The sequence below is a fragment of the Rousettus aegyptiacus genome, unplaced genomic scaffold (assembly GCF_014176215.1).
Source record: "Rousettus aegyptiacus isolate mRouAeg1 unplaced genomic scaffold, mRouAeg1.p scaffold_m13_p_11, whole genome shotgun sequence".
Taxonomy (NCBI): Eukaryota; Metazoa; Chordata; class Mammalia; order Chiroptera; family Pteropodidae; genus Rousettus; species Rousettus aegyptiacus.
This window is the reverse complement of record NW_023416286.1, coordinates 16,458,254-16,466,729: the sequence shown is the minus strand read 5'-3', so window position 1 is coordinate 16,466,729 and position 8,476 is coordinate 16,458,254.

Sequence of the window (8,476 nt, the reverse complement as noted above, 5' to 3'; positions counted from 1 at the left end):
TCTCAATGTGGTCGTTCTGTAGTTGGGTTGTAATTTTGGTGTGGTGGTGGAAGGGGGCAAGCATGGCGGTTACCTGTTCCGCCACCATGACTGGAGGCTTCAGAGCTCACCCTCTTGAGCCCAGGGCTCTGTCTGTCATTCAGCGCTAACAGATGCCATTAAACAAAGATTCCCAAGGAAAGGAATCCCACAGCTCTCCCTCTTTCTGGCCAAAACCTGTTGATTCAGACACCAAATTAAGAAGCAGGTGAATGGGCAAATTGCATTCTCAAGGTTCAGTCCGTGCTGTTGTTATCCCAAAGTTAATGCTTCACATGATGAAAGACAGATGAGGTCATACCCTCCCTCTCCTCTTGGACTCCCCCTTTCTCCCAAAGGGCAGGACCAGGGGCTTCAATCCATGGCAAGATATTTCTAATGAGATACATAAAATCCTGAACAAATAACCAAGGAGCTAAGTGAAACAGTTTGCTTTTACCTGTGATGTTTTACCATTTATTATAAGTTTTTTTCTTTTTAATTGTATTAGCACCAAAGATGTGGGAGGGGTGCCCCCCAAAAGGGCCATTCAGCATAATGAATCTCTTGGAATGACTGTAATTATACTGCCTGCCTGCTCCCTATGCCAGTGACAGTGTGCGCTTAGCGAGTTTTTCCCTGGTGAGCAGGTCTTATGTTCCTATTTCTTTGGATTTGCAGCTGCATTGCAGGGGCAGCTTAAAATAACCCAAATCCAGGCCAAGCTGCACCTAGATGTGGAAGTCAAACTACAGAGCCCACAGTCCGGGCTACAGAAATCAAGGCAGGATGACCCTGAGTCCGCAGCCATTATGGTGCATGTCCTTCTAAGGGGTGCTGATGAACAGGAGCCCTATTCCAGAGGAACAGAACAGCTAGGAAACACAGCCTGTCCCCATCTGTTGGCATTTTCTCCTGGAAAATGTATCCACAGGACAAACATCTGAAGTCTCTGAAAAAAACATTGCTCTAAGACAATAAGTAAAATCACCACAGTGTGTTGTCATCAGGTGGGCCTGTGGTGATTAAGCAGCATGCTGGGGATTTTTGGTGTGTTGGGGGAGACTAAAACAGAAAGAGAATGCCAGAGGCTGTCAGCCTGCTGCACAGCTGCACACATACTAAGAGTCAGACAGGCAAAGCTGACATCTGCCAGAGAACGATTAGCTTCCATCAAACCTTTAGCCTCTGCCCAGCACTCTGCAGGGGTGGAGATGTTTCTAGATGTCAGTGTGTGTTCTAATGCAGTCTGTTCTTACATACTTCAGGAAGAAGAAAGTCTGGGGTATATGCTGTAAGTAATACCCACTTGATCACAAAGGTCAGCTTAGCCCAGGGACAATGACCATTTCCACCTTGGCTATGGGTCAACACAAGTACTAATTATGTAACTCATAATGTAACACCTCATTTATTCCCCATAAAACTCCATGAGTTGAGTCATATTAAGCCCATTTAATGGACAAGGATGTTAATCTCAGTGAGGCTAAGAAACTCTTTCCCAAAGGTGAAGAAAGCCAGGCAACTAGAGGTCAGCCTGGTCACATCTGCCACATTGGAAACTCTAGCGCTCACCCGCTCATCTTGCATCTCTTGAGACTGCATCTGGGGCCAATCCCAAGGCAGAGAGGACCTGGAGGGAGGAGCAGTGTGGGCAGCTCTACTGAGGGTAGGGGCTTGAAGGGAATGCCCTTGGGGACACAGGGCTGAGTCTCCACTTAGCCTACCTACTGCCAAGTAAGTGGGTCTGGAGATATGAGTTCAACCACTGACCCTGCTGCCTCCAGAAAGTAACATGACCTTCCTAAATGGCAGTGTTCTCGTCCACCAGATGGGAACATGCCCCGTTGCACAGAAAATGCTCTGCCCGTGGTAAGAATTCCATAAAAGTGTGAGAGAGAAGTTAGAAGGAAACATGGTGTTCAAAAACTTCTTAATGCCAAACATGTCTCCAGAGCTGGAGTGAGGGAACAGGAATTGTTAGTGAGGGAATTGGATGATATAGATAGACCCTGTTCATAAGGAAGCAATTATAGTGACCTCTTCATACTGCATGAGGGCTAACCAACTGCACACTGGCTTAGAGGCCCTGGCTCCTCAGAGTGTGGCCCACAGAGTAGCGGAGTTGTACCATCTGGGCCCCAGCCCATATTTATTGAATCAAAATCTGCACTTTCCCAAGGCGAATGGGTACATACTGGAGTTTGAGGTGCAACATGAGTCCAGCACTTCAACTCTGGATTTGAATCCTGATTGGGCCACTTAGTGGCTGTGACTTCGGTTTGTGACTTCACTACTCTGCTAGGGATAGATCCAGGTTTCACGGGGCCTAAAGCTTATATAGTTGGGTGCATCCTCTTTAAGAAACAAGACTACGAAATTACAAATACAAAATTAGGTACAAAAGTAATGATTTCAAATGTAAAAGTCTTCACAACAAACACCACAAACACCAACAATCCAGAAAAATAACAATGTTTTCCTTAAATAAAACACTTATATAATACTTTTATCCTATATTTTGGGGCTCTAATTATTTCTTCATATGTCAACACTTTTGTAAAAGATAATTCAATTGTTCTTCAGCATGCTCAATGGAAATATTTTCATTATTGACAGCTAAAAAGCAGAAAGATGCAACTTTACACATAGTCACACTCACTATATGTAGTACTGCTATTTATTTGTGCCCTGAAAACACAGCAAGTACAATTAATTATATTTCTTGCAATTGCCATCAAAAAATAAAACAATGTGTGATGTGGTTATAATTGTATATGCTGCATTATCAAGTATATTCCTGACAGGAGAGACTTTCTATCAACGAGAATCAAATCTGCTGCTCACAGTTTTACAAGCCTGGTAATTGGAAAGATTCTTCACAGAGTAACTTCAAGCTCCACATGCTTCAGACCTGTGTCTCCTCCACTATTTATATACCTCCATATATACTCAAAGACACACCTTTTCAACCTATATATAGGGTGGGACAAACTATTAATTACTGAACTTCTGCTTTTCTTATGGTCCTGCAATGATCTGCCTTCCCTTTGAAGCCCAAGGGCTCCTTACCTCAATCTTAGCTCAGAATGCTATATCTACCTCATGTTCATTTTCTGTCCCTGAAACTCTAATGTATGTGGGATCTCTGACTTTCTCGCATGTGGGGTTCCCATACATATAAATGTAATTAAATTTGGTTATTTTCTCTTGTTAATCTGTCTCATGTAGATTTGAGTATTAGACCAGCTGAAAGAACCTTGAGGGGAGAAGATAATTCTCACCCCCCCCCCACACACACACACGCACACACACAAATGAGGGACAGGAGCAGGAACTCCAGACACAATAATAAGTGAAGAAGAAAAACAGAAAGGCACCTCAAAGTTCCTGAGTCCCTCAGCCTCCAGCCATCTCCACGCCACCCAGGTTTCCAGGTGCCTTGCATGCCTGAGCCAAACCAGCAGGCTGTTTACTAGAAGATGAGTGGCACCTCAGGGAGTTCTGTGGTTCAAGGACAAAGGGCCCTCAGGGCTGTGGGGAAGGGCCCTGGTGAGAGCAGTTCTGCTATTTACTCAGCATGTGTGGGCAAGTGCTTAATATCTCTGAGTCCACTCTCCTGAGCTGTAAAGTGTGTAATGAGGATTAAATGAGACCAGGGATGCACCTGACTTGCAGCAGGTGTTCAATAAATCCCAGTCCTGACTTGTTCCCTCATCTCTTCACCCACAGGGAGCTCCAAACTCTCATATCCCAAAGGGCAAATTCAGTGTCCTCAAAGAACTTCAACCATGTTCCCCTCCCACCTCAAGATGCTTGAGTAACTTCATTCCTGATTATTGAAGATGTGACCCCACTATACCCTTTCTCTCATTTACTTTGGCTTCTTTGAAAATTTGTTCCATCAATTTTACTTCCCTTTTTCATATCTGTTATCTGAGCCTCAAAATGTTGATCTCTCTCCACACTAAACATAATTTCTTCATCGCTGCCATCCTCGATGCCACCCTCTTTTTCTCCTTTTTACCATTGCACTTCTTGAAATACTGAGCTGCATTTCTTGGAGCTGGTTATCAAAGGCCCTTCACGAACCCTTACTGCCAAGCCCAGCGGTGTCTCCAAGGCCAGCACCCCCTCCAGCTCCCACTGCGCCCGCAGACGTACCCCATCCTGGTGCCTGCAACTTTCGCGAAAGCCCCTCCGGCCTCTTCTCGCCCAGTCACCTGCAACATTCAGTGCTCCTGACACGTCCATTCTTCAGAGGTCATCCTCAGTGTCTGGGTATTGTAGATTTGCATAGTGCAGTTTGCAAGGATGGACAAACATGTTGTCTGGGAGTTGCTTTAAATAACTTCAGCAAGCCAAAAAGGAGGAAAAGAAAAGGGAATAGAAGAAGCAAATTTGGCAAAATCTTAACAATTATTTAATTCAAGGAGAGGTTCAGGGTGGCCCTATATGGACTCACCGTTATTGCTGGTATTTCTACGCCCTGAGCAGCTAATATTTTTTATGATAATTTTTTAAACATTTTTCTTTCGTAGACACACATCCCTCCTTGTCTTCATTCCTTCTCTGAGCCCTCCCCCTTTCCCCATCTCCTTCTTCTCTTTCTCCACCTCCTTCCTTAAAAATAAATGTTTCCCAAGGCCTTTGCTCACTTTGCATCAGGACTCTGGTCTGCACGGGGCCTGGGCAAGCGCACCCACCACGGCTTCACCCTAGCTCTCGCGGAAGGCGAACCCCACCTCTCCCTCTTCAGCCCTGGCCTCTCCCCAAACTCTGGACCCACCGTGTTTTTAAAACTCCACACATATATTTTTGTCTATGGTTATTTTCACACTAAAACCTCAAAGCTGATTTATTGTCATATATGTATATAAAATATATCTAAAAATATGGAGAATAAAACAAAACCCATGTACCCACTACCAGGATTTAACCATCGCTGACGTTTTGGAATATGTGCTTCATAACATACCTCTCAAACTCCACCAGATTTCTTTCTCTTCCCCTTCTCCTCAGATGAAACCAGTTTTGAACTTGGTGTTAATCTCCTGACCATGTTTATAGTCTGACTACGGAAGCCCATGCCTACAACAGTATATGGAGCCGTTTTGCTTTTTAAAATTTATGTAAAGCAATTTCACTCTATGTGCCTGTCTGCAATATTTGTCACTCAGCATTGTGGTTTTGAGAGTTCCCCGTGCAAGTCTACCCATAGACCTAGTTCATTATTTTGAATGCTATGGAGTACTTTTTTAGATGACACATACAATTATTCTCCCCATTTCCCTGAATAAACAGGGCGGCAATGACTACCCTTTGCACATCTCCTCGCCTGCCCATGGACAAGCATGCCACTTTCCTTAAATGTCACTTACTAAGGCCCCTCAGTACTTTACTGTGCTCGTTTGCTTTTCCAATCCCCCCACTTGACTCCAAGCAGAGAGCACGTTCGTTTCATCTCTGTGTTCTTAATACACCATACCTCACAGTGAATTAACATGAAGCGAGGAAGGAAGGGAGCGAGGCCAAAGAACTTATCGTCACCAAGGTCAGGATCAAAGGACTAGGTAACCAATGACATTATTTTGTGGAAATCCAGGTATAAAGTTCTTAGTGAGGAGTCCAAGAGGCATTTTAATAATGATTCAATATGCTATATGCCTGATGTCAAAGAACATCCCCTCAGCATGGTTTTTACATTTTATTAGAAAAATGAGAGCTACCTCCTGTATTTTGCACCAGGACTTAAGGAGGCTTCGGATCAAAGCCAGTTATAGACTATTTTGTGTAGTTTTTCAGACAAAATGAAACCACATTGTCTTAAACCAGCTAAGACTAGACGGATAACAGACAAGATTTTCACGGTAGTTCAGCAAACATACACTTAACACCTTCTTTGTGCCAGGTGCAACTTGGGTGAGCTCTGAGAAGGTCTGGGTGAAGCCAATGGAGTGGGAAGTGGGGAAGGGGATCAGTGTGAGAGTCACTAAAGTGTAATTAATGACCAGAGGGCAGCTGGGAGAGGCGCTCAAGGTTTACTTGGTCTTGAGCCGGGGAGGTGAGGTCAGCCATTAACCTTCTGCAGGAGCAGGCTTGTCTCCTGGACAAGTGGGGCCTGGGGCGCCTGACTCATAAGCGATCTGAGCAGCTGGGGCAGGGGCAGGACTGGCCCAGGGGGAAATCCTAAACACTGTAAACATGTAAACACTATGTGAGAAGGGAAGCCAGGAACAAGCCAAAGACTGACTTCTGAGAAAATAGGACTGAAAAAAGACTCAGCCCCTCCGTGAGCTTGGACGGGAGAGCGCACTGGGGCAGCCACGCTCTGCAGGAGCAGCGGCAAAGGAAGCCAGTTTGGAGAGAGAAGAGATGGCAGCAGATGCTGGGGAGACGCAGGACGGGAGGCAAGATCGTGGCAGCCCCGCCACACTTGCTGCTCGTCAGGGCCACCATCTTGATTAGGCCAAAGCGAAGAAGCCGTCCTTACTCCTCTGCTGCATGCTGCACCCTGCTCCTCCGGCCTGCCCAGGGCTCCCCTGCTGAGTCACCGCGCAGCAGTCCACTCTCCATAGAGCAGCTGGAGTGATCTTTTCCTTTTTTCAGTTATAGTTGTTATTCAATATTGAAGAGGAAATTTCAGGAATTTTCCACCCCAATGGCTAACTTTGTGGTCAGCTCTTTGTTCTGCTTCTGTAAACATGCAGATTCACCCTCCCCTTAGGAGCACTTTGCCTAGATAACCTGTATTGCCTAAGCTCCTGTATAAACTCCCATAGCAACTCTTGCAATCACCTGAGAACAAATCAACCAATTAGCTAACTCTAATGGCGGTGATATAAAAGAAAAATTTTCCCCAAGCTGAGGGTCCAGACCTTCAGAGCGGTAGCTCTTCTGCAACCGCCAGCATAATAAAACAGTTCTCTTTCTCTCTGGGTTACCGCTTGGATTTTCACTGGTTTGATTTTGGGAGCTTTTGGGATTTTTCCATAACAATATTATTATATTAGTGTCAGGTGTACAGCATAAGTCTTGCGCCTGCCTGGCACTGTACATAGTTATTAAGATATTATTGACTACATTCCCTATGCTGTCCTTTACGTCCCTGTGACTATTTTATAACTATCAATTTGTACCTCTTAAACCCTTCCCATTTTTTACCCAACTCCTTAACCCCACTCCCACTTGGCAACCATCCGTTTGTTTTCTGTGTGTATGAAACTGTTTCTGGTTTGTTGTTATTGTTGTAGTTTGGTTTATTTTTTAAATTTCACATATAAGTGAAATCATCTGGTATTTGTCTTTTTCTGTATGACTTTTTTCACTTAGCATAATACCCTCTAGAATCATTCATATTATTGCAAATGGTAAGATTTCGTTCTTTTTTATGGATCAGTAATATTCTCTTGTAGACATGTACACCTCTTCTTTATCCAATCATCTATCAATGGACACTTAGGTTGCTTCTGTAGCTTGACTACTGTATATGAAATGTCCTTTGACTCTTGTTATAGCCTTTGTTTAAACCTATTTTGTCTGATATAAATATTGCTACCACAGCTTTTGTTTTGTTTTGCTTTGCATGAAATATCTTTTTCCATCCCTTTACTTTAAGTCTGTGTGTGTCTTTCAATCCGAAAGGGGGTCTCTTGTAGACAGTATAGATGTGGGTCTTGTTTTCTTATCCATTTGGCCACTTTATGTATTCTGATTGGAGCATTTAATCCATTTACATTTAAACTAATTATTGATAGACCTACAGTTATTGCCATTTTATTATTCATATTTTTGATCTTTTTTATTCTTCCTCTTAAAGAAGTCCCTTTAACATTTCTTATAATATCATTTTGGTGGTGAACTCCTTTAGCTTTTTCTTGTCTGGGAAGCTTTTTATCTGTCCTTCATTTCTAAATGATAGCTTTGCCGGGTAGAGGAATCTTAGTTGTAGGTCCTCGCTTTTCATCACTGAATATTTCTTGCCAATCTCTTCTAGCCTGCAAAGTTTCTGTCAGCAAATCAGCCGATAGTCTTATGGGAGCTCCCTGGTAGATAGTGAACTGCTTTTTCTCACTGCTTTTAAGATTCTCTCTTTGTCTTTAACCTGTGGCATTTAAATTATGACGTGTCATGGTGTGGGCCTCATGAATTCGTCTTGTTTGGGCCTCTGTGCATCCTGGGCTTGTATGTTAATTTCCTTCACCACGTTAGAGAGGTTTTCTGTCACTATTTCTTCAAATAGGTTTTCAATTCCTTACTCTCTCTTCTCCTTCTGGTATACCCCTATGATACAAATGTTAATATGCTTGATATCTCAGAGGCTCCTTAAACTATCCTCATTTTTTAAATTCTTTTTTCTTTTCACTGTCCTGATTGGGCATTTTCGGCTTCCACATCTTTCAAATCATTGATTCAATCTTCTGCTTCATCTAATCTGATGTTTATCCCCTCTAATGCA